Source organism: Onthophagus taurus, chromosome 8 (genome assembly GCF_036711975.1).
Source record: "Onthophagus taurus isolate NC chromosome 8, IU_Otau_3.0, whole genome shotgun sequence".
Classification (NCBI taxonomy): domain Eukaryota; kingdom Metazoa; phylum Arthropoda; class Insecta; order Coleoptera; family Scarabaeidae; genus Onthophagus; species Onthophagus taurus.
In genome coordinates this window covers 14,341,549-14,359,746 of record NC_091973.1, presented here as the reverse complement: position 1 = coordinate 14,359,746, position 18,198 = coordinate 14,341,549, and the positions used below count along the sequence as shown (strand labels likewise).

At 35.6% G+C, this 18,198-nt stretch overlaps 1 long non-coding RNA gene across 1 annotated transcript; it reads left to right on the top strand.

The window, feature by feature from the left end:
• The first annotated feature begins 11,920 nt into the window (after window positions 1–11,920).
• LOC111420066 (uncharacterized) lies at window positions 11,921–12,605 on the top strand. Its single transcript, XR_011641461.1, has 4 exons — window positions 11,921–11,975; window positions 12,039–12,069; window positions 12,149–12,191; window positions 12,255–12,605. It is a non-coding gene; the product is annotated as an uncharacterized lncRNA (long non-coding RNA).
• The last annotated feature ends 5,593 nt before the right edge of the window (window positions 12,606–18,198 follow it).

The following is an 18,198-nucleotide window of genomic DNA, read 5'->3' as shown; positions in this document are numbered from 1 at the left end:
TGGGAACGATACCGTGCTTTCTACATCTGATAAGGAAGGTTAATCTGTTTTTCAATTTCGCCATTTTGATGTTGTTGTTGGAGATGGTCTTCATGTCCATCTTGATTTTGTGACCATAAGATCGTTGAATGTCGTCGTAAAAACCCATATACCTGAGAGAATATACAGAAACAAGGAGATTGTTGTTCAATCCCGTTAGCAACAAGGACGAGTCGATTGTTCCAGGATAGGATCGTGATAAAAAATTTACGCAATTATTTTTTCAATGCCAATATTTCGCAAACTATTGTTGCTTCATCAGGGCTTGAGCATTTACTACAAACAAAACCAATAGTAACAGTAAGAAATTACAAAAACAATAAAACTTACAATTGCCAGGAAAAAGGCGAAAAAACAGAGAAATCAAACGTAAAACTCGGCATCGAAAAACACGTGTGAGAAGTCGTTAAAAACAACCTGTGGCATAAGCGCCTGTGTACGAACGTTAGTTCGCTAGTTAAATCGACAACTTCACGTGAGGCGGGAAGCGCGAAAAATTTAAAATTTAAAATTTAAAAATAAAATTAAAAAAGTAAAAAAATTTTTAAGTTGATTTGTACATTTCGAAAACCAGCGAATAAATATTACATCAGTGAAGCTGAACTAAAGAAACTTATCAATAACAACTCTATCGTTTCCAAAGCATATTTCCTACCCAAAATCCATAAAGTTAATTTACCTCTAAGACCCATCATTTCTGCTGTGGGGTCTGCATCGCATGGTGTTGCCACGTGGATGTCATCAATTTTAACATCTTCCTTCAACTTCAGAAATGATTATAATGTGAAGAACACTTTTGACTTTGTAAATGAACTAAGAGGACTACAGTTACCCCCTCATTTTGTGGTGGTTTCACTAGATGTAGTCAGTCTTTTCACTAACATCCCTATAGAACTGGTTGTGAATATAATCAAGGAAAGATGGCATTTCGTACAGGAGCATTTCTCGATGGATCAGGGTCTCTTCCTAAGAAGCCTTTCAACTGTATTCAATAACACTGTCTTCACTTTTAACGGAAAAACCTATAAGCAGGTTTTTGGCACTCCCATGGGATCTCCAATCTCCCCTATCTTAGCGCAAATAGTAATGGACTATACACTAGATATGATTATACCTCAATTGGATTTTCATTTGCCGTTTATTAAGAAATATGTTGACGATATCATTTTAGCTATACCCGAAGGTTCCCAGGATAGGGTTTTGTCCCTTTTTAATAGTTTCAACAGGCACATTCAATTCACTATAGAACTAGAAACCAATAAGTATGTACCATTTTTGGACACTAAAGTTATAAGAAATGACAGTAACCAGATTTCTTTTGACTGGTATACCAAACCGACGTACTCGGGGAGGTATATCCATTTCTCATCCTTCCACAAAATTAAACACAAAATTAATACGGTCATGGCCATGAAATATAGAATTACGAAGATCTGTGAACCGCAGTGGGTCAACACCAACCTCAACAAACTCAAAGAAATTTTTATGATCAATAATTACCCTTCCAAACTTTTAAACAAATTGCTCTTTAGTTCTTCACCATCAAACCAAAATTTGGACCTTCAGTCAAACACAGACAACAATCCGTTTACTTATAAGAAAATTACTTATATACCTGAACTTACACAGAAACTGATCACTATGTTTAAAAGTAATATCCCCAATAATGATATTAAATATATCGAACATTACCCGTCAAAACTGTCTACGGTGTTTTCTAAACTTAAGGACCAGACTCCGTTGGAGTACCAGTCAAATGTTATCTATGTTGTACCGTGCTCCTTGTGCGGGGGTAGATATGTGGGACATACATGTCAATGGCTTAAAAAACGTCTTAGTAAACACAAAAGCGATATTAGAGTTTCGAAGCGTGGTTGTGCTTTGGCACAACATTGCCTTGACAATGACCACCCTTTCAACTTTGATGAAGTTAAAATTTTTGACAGAGAATCTAATTATCACAACAGATTATTTTTGGAAATGTTCCACATATCTACCCAACCAAACACGATTAATTTTAGGACAGATATAGACGCTTTGAGTAGTATTTATTCGCTGGTTTTCGAAATGTACAAATCAACTTAAAAATTTTTTTACTTTTTTAATTTTATTTTTAAATTTAAAATTTTAAATTTTTCGCGCTTCCCGCCTCACGTGAAGTTGTCGATTTAACTAGCGAACTAACGTTCGTACGCAGGCGCTTATGCCACAGGTTGTTTTTAACGACTTCTCACACGTGTTTTTCGATGCCGAGTTTTACGTTTGATTTCTCTGTTTTTTCGCCTTTTTCCTGGCAATTGTAAGTTTTATTGTTTTTGTAATTTCTTACTGTTACTATTGGTTTTGTTTGTAGTAAATGCTCAAGCCCTGATGAAGCAACAATAGTTTGCGAAATATTGGCATTGAAAAAATAATTGCGTAAATTTTTTATCACGATCCTATCCTGGAACAATCGACTCGTCCTTGTTGCTAACGGGATTGAACAACAATCTCCTTGTTTCTGTATATTCTCTCAGGTATATGGGTTTTTACGACGACATTCAACGATCTTATGGTCACAAAATCAAGATGGACATGAAGACCATCTCCAACAACAACATCAAAATGGCGAAATTGAAAAACAGATTAACCTTCCTTATCAGATGTAGAAAGCACGGTATCGTTCCCAGACACATCTCCGACGGATCAAAAAACCTTTGCGGTTTGATGGATGGTGCGGCAGGTTCCCTACTACAAAAAATTGGAACCTTCAGTAAAAGGTTAGCAACACGCACGTTAGGTTTTGAAATTAAAATCACAATAGATAAACTCAATAATTTAACTAATTTAACTGAAAAATTGTTAGAAAATATAAAAAAAGTTTTACCTCATAATATTTATTTGACATTTAATGATAATGTTCATGTTACCTTTAATAAAATTTACAATAATGTCAAAAAATTAAATGTAAAGAAGTTTGATAACTTAAATAGAGATATAATTAAAGATTTTAAAGCTAATTTCAACTCTGACAATGTTGATAAGTGGTTAGTTAACACCACAGAGGTGGAGATCCCTGAGAGTGTCAGGATCCTGTTGTCGTTGGGCCCCAAATTTGTGGATCCAGAGTTAAACAAGAAGGCTAGCTCGAAAACCTTGTTGATGGAAATTGAAAATATAATCTCTTCTTGTCCTAGTAATAAAAAGAACTTAATTAGAGCAAAAGCCACCAACATTCTTACCAATTATTTAACCTCGGAAGTTTTCCCCACGGGTATGGAAGCTCACTTGATACGTATGAAGCATGAAACGAAAAAATTTCTCAAAGAAAACCCTAACATCATCGTCACGAAAGCCGACAAGGGCTCAACAACAGTTTTGATGGACAAAAAACAATACATAGATAAAGCGGAGGATATGCTCAGGGATGGAACCACTTATTTACAACTAGGCAATAAAGACCTTGCGGGTATTACCCAAACCAAGATCAATGGTATGATTAAAGATTTGTTTAATGCCAATTACATCAGTGAAGCTGAACTAAAGAAACTTATCAATAACAACTCTATCGTTTCCAAAGCATATTTCCTACCCAAAATCCATAAAGTTAATTTACCTCTAAGACCCATCATTTCTGCTGTGGGGTCTGCATCGCATGGTGTTGCCACGTGGATGTCATCAATTTTAACATCTTCCTTCAACTTCAGAAATGATTATAATGTGAAGAACACTTTTGACTTTGTAAATGAACTAAGAGGACTACAGTTACCCCCTCATTTTGTGGTGGTTTCACTAGATGTAGTCAGTCTTTTCACTAACATCCCTATAGAACTGGTTGTGAATATAATCAAGGAAAGATGGCATTTCGTACAGGAGCATTTCTCGATGGATCAGGGTCTCTTCCTAAGAAGCCTTTCAACTGTATTCAATAACACTGTCTTCACTTTTAACGGAAAAACCTATAAGCAGGTTTTTGGCACTCCCATGGGATCTCCAATCTCCCCTATCTTAGCGCAAATAGTAATGGACTATACACTAGATATGATTATACCTCAATTGGATTTTCATTTGCCGTTTATTAAGAAATATGTTGACGATATCATTTTAGCTATACCCGAAGGTTCCCAGGATAGGGTTTTGTCCCTTTTTAATAGTTTCAACAGGCACATTCAATTCACTATAGAACTAGAAACCAATAAGTATGTACCATTTTTGGACACTAAAGTTATAAGAAATGACAGTAACCAGATTTCTTTTGACTGGTATACCAAACCGACGTACTCGGGGAGGTATATCCATTTCTCATCCTTCCACAAAATTAAACACAAAATTAATACGGTCATGGCCATGAAATATAGAATTACGAAGATCTGTGAACCGCAGTGGGTCAACACCAACCTCAACAAACTCAAAGAAATTTTTATGATCAATAATTACCCTTCCAAACTTTTAAACAAATTGCTCTTTAGTTCTTCACCATCAAACCAAAATTTGGACCTTCAGTCAAACACAGACAACAATCCGTTTACTTATAAGAAAATTACTTATATACCTGAACTTACACAGAAACTGATCACTATGTTTAAAAGTAATATCCCCAATAATGATATTAAATATATCGAACATTACCCGTCAAAACTGTCTACGGTGTTTTCTAAACTTAAGGACCAGACTCCGTTGGAGTACCAGTCAAATGTTATCTATGTTGTACCGTGCTCCTTGTGCGGGGGTAGATATGTGGGACATACATGTCAATGGCTTAAAAAACGTCTTAGTAAACACAAAAGCGATATTAGAGTTTCGAAGCGTGGTTGTGCTTTGGCACAACATTGCCTTGACAATGACCACCCTTTCAACTTTGATGAAGTTAAAATTTTGGACAGGGAATCTAATTATCACAACAGATTATTTTTGGAAATGTTCCACATATCTACCCAACCAAACACGATTAATTTTAGGACAGATATAGACGCTTTGAGTAGTATTTATTCGCTGGTTTTCGAAATGTACAAATCAACTTAAAAATTTTTTTACTTTTTTAATTTTATTTTTAAATTTTAAATTTTTCGCGCTTCCCGCCTCACGTGAAGTTGTCGATTTAACTTGTAACGTTCGTACGCAGGCGCTTATGCCACAGGTTGTTTTTAACGACTTCTCACACGTGTTTTTCGATGCCGAGTTTTACGTTTGATTTCTCTGTTTTTTCGCCTTTTTCCTGGCAATTGTAAGTTTTATTGTTTTTGTAATTTCTTACTGTTACTATTGGTTTTGTTTGTAGTAAATGCTCAAGCCCTGATGAAGCAACAATAATTTGCGAAATATTGGCATTGAAAAAATAATTGCGTAAATTTTTTATCACGATCCTATCCTGGAACAATCGACTCGTCCAAAAGGTTTTTGGCTGGAATGTATGGTTGACTGAACTGGTTTAATGTCAGCAAAAGATGATTTTAAACGTGATAATAATGGTTCAGTTTCAATTGATGGTTCGGTAGGTAAGAAAAATTCTCCTGGTAATCTGAGTTGCTGACCATAAACCAATTCAGCGGATGAGCAACCTAAATCCTCCTTTAGGGATGACCTGAGACCTAGGAGAATCAAAGGCAAGTCATTGTTCCATCTAGTAGAATTACCTCGAGCAATAATCGCTGATTTCAAAGTACGGTGAAATCGTTCAATCATACCGTTACTTTGTGGGTGATAAGCAGATGTGTGTATTTGATGAGTACCTAAAAATAATTGGAATTTTGAAAATAATAGTGATTCGAATTGTCGTCCTTGATCGTGAGTGATCATGGTAGGAATACCGAAACGGCTGAAGTAATGCCTGAAAAGAGTATCTGCAATAGAGGCTGCAGAGATATCTTTTAGAGGAAAAGCCTCTGGCCACCGTGTGAAACGCTCAATGACTGTGAGCAGATAAGTACATCCAAGAGATGGAACAAGTGGGCCAATCAAATCAATGTGAATGTGTTCAAATCGAACTTTTGGAACTTTGATTTTGAGAATTGGCGATTTTGTATGCCTTTGTATCTTAACTTTCTGGCATTGTAAACATGATTTTGTCCAAATACGAATTTGTTTCGACATATGAGGCCAAAAGAATTTTGTTTTTATTAAATGAATGGTTGCTCGAATGCAAGGGTGAGATAAACCATGAAATTTTTGTATAACTATTTCTCTAAATTGCTGCGGAATGTAGATTCGCGGAGATTCCGTTGATATTTCACACCATAATTTGATATCAGGTAGCGTTGTGGGTTGTAGCAATAACTGATAGGGTGTTGTAGTGTGAGTGTGAGAAAATTGTTTATGTAGTAGGTTCGACAATTCGATATCTGTGACTTGAGCTTTGTAAAGTGTAAGTGTGTCGGGGTACTGAAAATTTAGGGATTCAATATTTGTCCTGGACAAAGCGTCTGCAACAATATTGGAATTTCCCTTAATGTATCTCACATCGGATGTATATTGTGTTATGTAATTTAGGTACCTGGTTTGTCTTGGTGTTTTTTCTGTTGATGAAAATATTGCCGTAGTTATAGGTTTGTGGTCGGTGAAAACTGTAAAATTGTTTCCGTGTAGGAAATGATTAAAAAATTTTATGGCAGAATATATTGCCAATAGCTCTCTGTCGAACGTTGAATATTTAACTTGACTTGGAGAAAGTTTATGTGAATAAAATGCTATTGGTTGCGGTTTTTCATCAATAATTTGGCTCAGAACTGCTCCTATACCTGTATTAGAAGCGTCTGTGGCAAGTGACAGCGAAGCGTGAGGAGATGGATGAGCCAGAACGGTAGATTTCGTTAGAAGATCTTTAGCTGTTGCGAAGGAAATTTCATGTTCATCTGACCAAGATGTTATTAATTTTTGTTTAATTGAATAAAGCGATGATGAAAGATTATGAAGGGGTGATAAAATATTAGAAATGTTCGGTAAAAATCTATGATAAAAATTAATTATGCCCAAAAATCTTTGTAGTTCTTTCAATGTTTTTGGTTTGTACTTAACCGTTCAAATAACTTCTCGAGATGTACATAATGTTCTTCTTCGTTATGACTTGCAATGAGAATGTCATCTAAATAAACGAATAAGAAGTTGAGACCCGAAAGAACTTCATTTATGAATCTCTGAAAGGTCTGAGCAGCATTACGGAGGCCAAAGGGCATACGAGTAAACTCGAAAAGACCAAAAGGAGTAGTGATAGCTGTCTTGGGAATGTCTTCTTCTTCCACCGGAATTTGATGATATGCCCTTACTAAATCCACTTTTGAAAAAATTTTGCATCCATTCAAATGTAAGTTGAAATCCTGAATATGTGGAAGGGGTCCGGAATAGTAAATTTATTTAATTGTCGATAATCTCCACATGGTCTCCAATCATTGGAATCCTTTTTGGGGACCATGTGTAGAGGCGATGCTGTTGAAGAAGAAGAGGGTCGACATATTCCCATGGCTACCATCTGATCAAATTCCTTTTTGGCTATTGCGTGTTTATGTACATCTAAACGTCGAGGACGACAAAACGGTAAATGAGAATTAGTTATAATTTTGTGTGTTGTTTGATGTTTGACTGGTAAAGAAAAATCCGGTGTAGAGGTTAGTGATGGGAATGATTTTAAAAGGCTTGTATATATGGATTCGAAAGAAAAAAGTTTTGGTGTTGGTTCATTTGTTTTGATACTGGTACCAATTGAGTATAATTCTGTTTTTGAATCAATTAATCGTTTGTTTTTAACATCAACCAAGATACCGAATTTATGAAGAAAGTCTGCGCCAATGATTGGTTTATTAACGTTCGCAATGGTGAAGACGAATGGAAAATTTCGTCTTAAATTCAGTGAAACCGTGAGTAATTTTTTTCCGTAAGTGTTAATTTCAGTACCATTAGCTGCGGAAAGGCTTGATTCGGTGTCTTGGTTGTGTTTGGGAAAAAGTTTAAATGGTAAAACCGAAAGTATCAATTAAAAAATTTAGATTATTTTGATTATCAAATATAAAAAGTCTTGTATTAAATGAATTTGCCAAAAGTTGAGGTTGACTATCAGTCTTAATTTTGAATTTAGAAAACATTTCTTCTTTTTTCCTTCGAATCTTTACGGGTTTTTTGAATTATTGGTGGTGGTTCTATCTGCAAATACGGAATAAAAACTGCATGTGGCACCATCGCATTTCGTTGCATTTTTACCAAAATTACGATGATACCAACATACGTGATTCAAATTAGTTGAATTGGAATTACTTCTTGATCGAACTTTATGAGAACGATATCTCTCACGAGAGGTATGACGCTGGTGGCAATTACAATAATTTGACGTAGTTGAAGGTGTATTGCTTTGAAACTGTGCAGATAAAGAATTTATCTGACTCTCCAAACGTTTCGTTACGCAGTCCTGTTGTTGCTGTTGTTGGGCAACTGATTTTAATAATGTTTGGCAAGTTACTGTCAAATTTTGAATTGCCGTCAAAAGCTCGTCATGTCGCGGTGTCGTTCGTGGTGTAGTGTTGTTGTCACGGGTGTAATTGTAGGTGTGATGAAAAGTGTTGTGTTGAGAGTCGGAAAATGAGGAAGAAAGTGTGGAGGAATTTAACGTCTCCCAGACTTTGTCGGCGATAGATAGAAGGTCTGCTACTTCCTTCTTTCCAGATGTGAGAAGCGCGACTGATACCGCTTGAGGTAAGCGTCTTTTCCAAAGTTTCAGAAGCAATTCGTTGCTTACTACTTGGGAACCTCCGACGGTACTTGACATAGCCCTATAAAACTCCGACGGACGCTGATCTCCCATTTGAGTCCCAGAAAGAATATCATCGAGCCTTTTTTCTTCGCTCAGTGATAATCTTTCTATCAGAGCGTTTTTAAGGGAAGAGTAAGGAGTTGTATCCGAAGGAGATTGAATTAAATCAACTACGGTTGTAATAATATCAGTTGGTAAATTCGCGAGAATATAATTGAATTTTGTTTTCTCGCTTTTAATTTTTGACAGTGTAAACTGGGCCTCTATTTGCCGAAACCACAAATCAGGATTGGAGGACCAAAATGGTAGAAATTTAATGGCAGTGACATTTTGAAGGTCGTCAGTCATCAAATTGTCACCGTTATCTGTGGTCGCCATATTGAAACAAAATTTAAATTTTTATTAAGAAACTCTACGATTGAAAAATTTAATAAAAACTTTTAAAAAAATGATAAAATTTTGTTTATTTTTATTGTATGATTTTGAAATATGTCATTGTATGACATAAATTTATAACGGATTTAATTCAATAATTTGGATGATAAAAATAAAATTTCTAATTTAATCTTTCTGTTATTCTAAATAGGTGAATAAGTGAAAGTACTTACAGCGCTGTAGCGCAGTCTGATTAGACGACGGTAACGTTTAGTCGATTATAGAGTGCGAGGGACGTCGGGGCGTATGTTCGCTGGACCACAATCGGTTGAATGGATTCTGCTTGGGTTCTTCTTAATTCTTGAATTGGTGATTCTTGAATTTTTTAGTTGAATCTCATTTGCCGGGCTGGTTTAGTCGGGGTGAAGGGATAATTTTCAGGTTGTGACTTGGTTTAATCGGACTGGGGGAAGAATCTACCAGGTTGCGAGTTGCTTTGATCGGGGTCACCAAATGTGGCTATGAGGTATTAGCCAACATAATAATACAATTATAAAATTAACTTTTTGACAGACTTTTTATTTTGCGTCTGTTCTGTTTTGCTTCAAAAACAATTGTGTGCAAATATAAAAAAAATAACAAATGAAATACAATTTTTATGTTTTTAAATGGAGCTGCTGCCACAGCACGCTACAAAAACTATCAGAAAGAAACGTAGACATTCACGTTCCTTTTCGATCGTGGGAAATACACGAGTACCCTCAATTACCTCAAACTACGAAGCAATCTTGGGCCGTCAAAACTGCTCCACAATTGGAAACGCCTAGATTTATAATCATCGGATTTCAAACAAATCGAAAGGGTATATTTAAAGGAAACATGGCATTATTTGATAATATAAACTTAAAGAACGTAACCGTTTTCTTGAATGGAGAACGTTTTCCGTACGATAATTTGAATGTGGATTTTGATAACAATCACTATGCGATTTTGTATGATATGTATTCAAGATTTCAGCAAGCATACTACTATCAAGAAAGCGAACCTTTGTTTTCACCGGAAGAATTTAAAACTTACGCGTCGTTAATTGGAATCGATTGCACGTATCAACAGGAAGCAATACATAAAAGCGGAGTAGAAATAAAAATCGAGTATTCAACGAAAAATCCAATTCCGGAGGGTACGACAGCTTACACATTAATTCTGCATGACAGAGCATTTGTGTATTCGCCTCTTACGAAAATGGTTAAGCAATTAATATAGTGGTACTGTTGAAGCAACGTCATTTAGTGTATCTCTAAACATCGAAGGAAACGTTTGCATATAGTGGTATATTATGGATATTATGGTTTTTCAAAGCGATTTTATTATTTTGGACATTCAAGGTTTCACGATAAACGATGAAGAATTTATCCCAAAGGAACTGGCTTCTTACGACAGTAATCATTGTATAAGTCATTACGTGTTTCAACCTAGTCGAAGCTTTTCTTCACTATCTACCAAATTTCGCAATACGGCGAATTGGTTAATGAGTCATCATCATTGTATTGATTGGAACGACGGGTTTGTTCCTGCGTCTCGTTTCGATGAGATCGTTTGTTATTTGTGTCGTTCGACAAAAGTAGCGTACGTAAAAGGACGTGAGAAAGCTACATTTTTAAGAAGAATTTTAACAATACCGGTAAAAGAATTGCCGGAAAATGAATGCAAATTGGAGGTTGGTGCGCCGATGTGTCCCTATCATAAAAAGAGCCCAAGTATGTGCTCCTTATCGAATGTTTTTTATTTATTTTCATACGTATTCAGACATCTATAACTATATGTAAACGAATTGAGAAAGGCAGACGGGTAGTAGCGGTAGAGCAGTTCAAGATGGAACGTCTTTGGCGGTTAGTTACCAGATTGGGACTTTCAACTTTTATAATTAATAAAGTCTGGGATATTATGGAAAGATACGAATCTGATTTATCTTTTGCGAATATTAAAAACTACGAATTATGGTATTTACCAATCGATTATTATATCAATAAAGTAAAGCCGTTAGATTTGGCGGCGGTTTGGTTTAAATTACCGTTGAAGTATAGAAACGATGAGCGATTACAAAGCAAGCTGCCCTGTTTTGAACATTATAATTTGCCTCATTGGGAAACGCATATTGATGGTCCACCATCGGCAAGAAAGGATTGTTCTTTATGTAAGGTTTAGTATATAAACATTGTCAGTTATAGATTGTAAATTAATAATAATAAAAGATTGTAAAAAGTGTAAAAAGTTGTTTTAATTTAAAAGAAAAAATAGTTAATCTAAATGAATACATGGTATGTATACATTGGGTTGGGTTGGTATGACTTGGGTTGTAAATTGAAAGAGTATTAAATTGGAAAAGGAAGAAAAAAAAAAAAAAAGAGAAAAGAAAAAGGGAAAAGGATTGTTTATTGAAGCTCCTCCTATGCTCCTCCCATGCTCCTCCTCAGGCTCCTCCCAAAGTGGAGATGGAAGAGTGGGGATGGGAGTGGGGGAAATCTAAAATTCCCCCCCCCCCCCAAATAATTTTTTTTTCCCAGTCCTAGATATCCTTCAGCTTGCTCTTTTTTGCTGACGTGTTTTATTTGGTAAGTAACCTTTTTTACTTTGCTTATATAATATGTAAAATATTCTTGTTTTGTTTCATCATAACAGCTCTTTCTACTTTGTTTTTGTGAGTACAACTTGTTTATTTGTTTGTTATGTTAAATTGTTATTTTTATTTTTTCAATTCCTACAGGACCTTACTACTGATCACTTCCATTTTGCGTTTGATCAGTTCGATCAGTTTTGATAACTTCGTTATCTCGGCGACTTTTTTCTGGTAAGTATAGCCTTCTTTTCCTTTACATATATTGTTGCTAATCTGTTTTTTTCATTCCTATAGCTCCTTCTATTTTAAATCTTAATTTTTGTTGGTAAGCATAACTTTATTATTCGAACGTTTGTATCATAATATCTACAATAATTTTTTATCATTCACATCATATCATTCAGCACCCACTGCAATTAGATTTTAACGTTCTTTTCATCAAGCGATGTAAGTATACATGATTTTTTATTAAAATAAAATAAATTAATGTATGAATTTTTTTTTATCAAGATGTCTCAAGACGGTTTTAGTCAAATTGATTTAACTGCTCCCGGTTTCGCCAGCAGCCAGGAGTCATTCCTGTTAAACAGTTTTGACATAAACCTGTTGAACATATCGACTGTTGAGAAGGCGCTGGATCCAAACGTGCAGCCTAATGAGCAGCCGATGGATCCTAACGTGGAATCTAATGCGCAGCAAGATCCGTCGCTTCTGAACGTCGCAGGTTCCGCGAATGTCGACGATAAAAATGTGAAACGCCTTTCACTTCGTCGGAATTCGGGGAACCGTGAACATTGGAAGAAGGCTGCAGGTGTGTGGGTACCGTCAGAAAAGTATAGAGAGGAAAGACAAGAAAGAAGGGAGGCACGTGGTCATTCGCGACGTAGCCAACGCAAGTATGTGTCAGTTGAACAAGCGACCCCGTCGAAGGTTGAAATGACACAGTCGAAAGTGGTTACCGAGAACGAGTCCGATAAATCCGACGACTCTCTTGCTTTAATGGCGGTATCACAACACTGTAGTAACCGGAAGTATCTTAAAGCTACTAAGGCTTCTTTTTCTTCTTCTAAAGCTTCATTGGCTCCCGTTACTAACTCAAATATCCCTAACACCGAAATTCCTTCGTTTAGCCCGAAAGTACACATCTTAAGGGTTGACAATATTCCTGCTAATATTCCTGCTAATATTCCTGCTACTTCAGATATTTCCGATGTGTCTGCCAGCCTTTTTTCAAACGCAATGTGTACAGCAGTAGAAACAACCAAAGGGGAGATTTTGGCCGAAATTAATAATTTGTATCAAAATTTTTATAAAGACCTTCATGCAAAGGTTCTTCAATTGCAAACCTCTTTGAGAGAACTTTCACAGTTTAGAGAAGGGCTGGCGTCGAGCTGTAACAACCCTTTAACAATATCGCTCGACATCACCATAGCATCATTAACCTGTGAAATTAAAAAGGCTGAATGTATTTTATCTAGTTTCACTACTAATAGCGTAAACTTCCCTTCCTAGCTTAAAGATGACTGATAATATGAGAGGCAATCATATGGATAATATGAGAGTTAATCATATGATAAGACTATGTGAATTGGAGCAGAAAGTTGCCTCGTTGGAGGTAAAATTAGATGCTATATTTAAGTTGGTACGTTATACTTATAATACTTTTTTCCATGTTATTAATTTTATCTTCTCAGCTGCAGAGTGTGTCAGAATCGGCTGTGGTGAGGGGCGAAGTGCATGTGCACAACATGCATATTAACCACTGCACCACAGCCTCACCGATTCCGGCAACGATTCCGGCAACGACTCCGGCACCAGCAGCACCAGCAGCACCACCGCCTTATGAAGAAGCTAACCAATTACATCCAGAAGAGGAGGAGTGGTAACTACTCCTTCTCCTCTTTTTATTAAGTTAATTTTTAAGTTAATTTTTAAGTTAATTTTTAAGTTAATTTTTAAGTTAATTTTTAAGTTAATTTTTAAGTTAATTTTTAAGTTAATTTTTAAGTTAATTTTTAAGTTAATTATTAAGTTACATTGATATTATTTTTATATAAATCAATATATTTTATGTCTCTATATAAAGTTACTTTTGCTATATTTTTATTCAGTCTTATCCTGTTAATGTCATAATTCATTTAGTACGAGAATCATGATCGACGAGAAATTAAAGTGTTTACCGCAACTTCTAACACTGCCTATAGTAAATTTTAGTAATGGTTCGGTCGAAGAACACTTTACAAGACACAGCAATTTATTTGGTGGAAAATGTAAGCGAGGTTTAATTGTAGGGCCCTCAGGTGTCGGAAAAACAAATGCTATGTTATCGCTTTTAGTTGCACGTAATGGGTTGCGCTTCCTAAACTTGTACTTATGCTCTAATTCGTTATACCAAAATAAGTATGATTTTTTAAGACGTTTAATTGAACCTATAAAAGATTGCGGTTACTATGAATTTTCTAATATAGACGAGTTCATTCGACCGGAAGATGCGAAAGAATATTCGGTAGTCGTATTTGACGATGTTTCCTGTACAGGTCAAAATGTCATTAAGGAATTTTTTTCGTATGGTCGGCATAAAAACATTGATTGCTTTCTAATTTGTCAAAGTTATAGTGCAATTCCAAAACAATTAGTTCGCGATAATTGTAACTTTTTGGTGTTATTTAAACAAGACTTAACAAATTTAAAACACGTATTTGAAGATCACATAATGAGCGATATGGAGTTTCATCGGCTAAAGGAAATTAGCGATGCTTGTTGGGAGAATAGACACGGCATCCTAGTTATTGATTTAGATTGTGGTGTATCTAAGGGACGTTACCGTAAGGGTTTTGATAAATTCATTGAAGTTTAAAACTAACGACTTCACTAACGGCCATTACAGGATATTGTCGCAAAACTTGACACTGCGCCTTTACTATCCATTCCAAAACGAAGTCTATCTCCAAAAGAAGAAAAGTTGATATCTAAGATGCAACGTTACTCGCCGGATATTTCTGACGTACCAGCTAAAACCGAGACCGAATATTTTATTCGAAAACCGAAAGTTCCATTAAAAGAACAACGACGAAAATTTACTACATCGACTCCTGAAAAAAGGTTGGTATCTTCTCCCACGTCTTCTCCTCTTGACCCATTAGCTCATGCAGAAGAAGAAGTATATGAAGTTCCGCCGGGCGAAAAAGAAGAACTCCTCGATTCTAGCGAGGATACCGGAGCTCTTATTTCGGACGCACATAATCGAATAGAACGACTTAAAGATGAAATAGAAGAAAGATTGGAGTCCCCAGAGGTACAAGCCGCTTTGAGTCAGTTTCATCCTTTGCCCAGAACGTATATTGTTGGTTTAACAACAGATTTAAAAGATGATTATGATCGTTTATACGGTGTTCGCGAAACTCCCGAAGGTTTCTACATTGGAATCAGCCCTGTACACTTTGAGGATCAGGATATTCACGTTGGAAATTTCAAATACACGGGAACCGTTGGTTTATACGATTTACTATTTAAAAACGAACCAGGCAAATTTACAATTCAGGACATGCGCAACTACAAAGATATCTTACTACGTTCAAATGCTCCGTACATTAATTACATTCCAGAGGCAGGTATGACTACTGAAGACGAAAGTGAGAAATTTCAGAATATTATTAAGCCTATCGTTGAAGGTAACAAACCCAAGGTGCATTGGGCTAAATACTGGCCGAATCCGAAGAAAAAAGTCGGTGGTGCATTACAAAAACAAGTCGTTCCTGGGGCTCTTATCGAATACGAGTATTGGGACGATCCCAACGAACTTGTCGACAGACTGCGTTTGTTGATGGCCTCGCAAACTGCAGGTCATTCTGCACATGACAATGAAATATCATCAATAATATCGGAGCTAACAGAGGCCGAGATTATACGTTAAAATATTATCATAAATATACGACTCTCACGTTTTTTGTTTTAAAACACCGACGTTTGTGAACTAGAGCAGATGAGTTTAAGCAAGTTCGGAAAACATTCGTCTAGTATGACGATCGATAAGTTTGGTAAACACGTACACGGACACAACATTGCTGCTCATTTTAATAAACGTGAAAACTTACAACTATATTTCAAACAACCAACAATACTTACGTTTAGCGGAGATGGAACTACGGATACAACGGATAATTATTACATTATTCAAAATTTAGGTTACGTAAGTAAATATATAAACTTTTTATATATTGGTGAAATAGTGAAATACCGATTTGAAGGAGACATTGAAATGATTATTAACGTAAGTATCTTCGATCCAAATAAAAAGTTAAATGTTCTCTCCTTTGGAGATAAAATAGTTTGCAAACCCACAACGAAGACCACTTTACTCAAGAAACCATTTATGGTAGAACTGCTCATTGAAATATCCAGAAAATGAGCGATATTAAAAGGTCCGTCGTAAACGAGTTGCACGCGTCCGTGAGGAAAAAGTATAAACGCAGACGTGTTATTATAAAAGGTTTAACGGACTTATTTCAAGCTGATTTAGTGGAGATGATACCTTATTCAAAAGCAAATGGTAATTTTAAATATATTCTAACAGTTATTAATTCTTTCTCAAAGTATGGATGGGCTGTACCACTAAAAAACAAAACTGGCAAAGAAGTTACGCGAGCTATGGAAACAATTCTATCGGAAAAGCGGAAAAACATACCGAAGAATCTGCAAACGGATAACGGAAAAGAATTTTACAATGAGGATTTTAAAAAGCTCATGTCACGATATCACATCAATCACTACAGTTCATTTTCCAATTTAAAGAGTTCTATTGTTGAACGGTTTAATAGAACAATAAAAGAAAAAATGTGGAAAGAATTTAGTATGCAAGGTAACTATCGTTGGTTGGAATTGCTTCCCAAATTAATTCTGGATTATAACAACCAAGTTCACAGGACGATAGGAATGAAACCTAGCGAGGTAAATAACAGAAACGCACCGACACTGTTAAAAACTGTTTATAATTACATAAAAATTGCCGATCCTTATACCAAAAAATTTAATGTCGGTGATCACGTCAGAGTGAGCAAGCATCGACACGCCTTCACCAAAAACTATACTCCCAATTGGTCTAACGAAGTGTTTACAATACATTCTGTTCGTAATACTTTCCCAACAACATATCTGCTCAAAGATGCATCCAATGAAAAAATTATGGGTGGTTTTTATCGAGAGGAATTACAAAAAGTTAAATATCCTGACGTCTACTTGGTGGAAAAAGTGCTACGGTGAAAAGGAAATCAAGTGTTTGTGAAATGGTTAGGATTAGGTCCGTCTCATAATTCTTGGATCTCAAAAGCTAACGTTCTTTAGAACGTATATATAAAGACCTATATAAAAGTTCACAAGACTTTATTAACAATCGAACATTACAAATACATTATTATTATTATTATTATTCTTTACAATTTTTTCTAAAATTAAATTCATTTATTCGCATTCAATATTTTCATCAACCAATGACCCCACGCCAAAGTATTACATCCGTTCGGTAATATGTATCGTTTATCATCGCACGATGAAACAGCAATTTTATTCTTTAATTCGGTATACATAGTATGAAATTCTGACTTAAAAATGTACATTTTTTTATGAATCGATCCGCCACATTCAACCACACGTTTATAATCGGTCACGCTTAAATGTTTATCTATAACATATTTCTTTACTCCTTTAGCCTTTTTTACATTATCATTCAACAAGGTGATGCAGTACGCCTTAGCTCCTGTTCCAACAAATGACGTTATGCACCTGTTTGGATATTCATCTTTCATTCTTCCCAACACAGATCGACCGCGAGGTATATTGTGTATATTCTCTAACGGATAATTGGACGTGTCAAAAAATTCAATATTTTCTTTTATATCCTCATATACATTGGGAGTAGTAATTTCTAGGATTAGAGAGTCAGTATCGGTGTAAAAAAGTGTTATGTTATTTCCATATTTAACTTTTAAGTAATCATAGAAGAAGCTGTACATTACGGTTTTCGAAAGCTCTAATATACTGAAACCCACATACAGCGGTTTGCAATAACGAACTTCCGCGACGTTCAATTGAACGGCTATCAAATTATCGCAAAATATTTTCGAAGATTTAAAATTTGGTTTAGCTATTAGGGCTTCCACGCCCGGTTTCTTATGACGACATTCCCAGTGGGTAACTAGTCTTATATCCACTCGCTTTTCCACATTTTCCATTGTCTTACCGTATGCGATGTTATTCATTGCTTTGTAATGATTTTTTTCAAATTCATTCTTAGCTTTCGCACGTTTATCGGAATTCAAATCGATGTAGCTCCGCATCCAGTTGGATTGTTTAAATTCTAATACTCTGTAAATCTTCGTTAGTTTCAATCCGAACTTGATACACTGCTTTAGATTCACGTAATGAATGATGTATTTTGTTTTATTTTCCAAATTTGCTA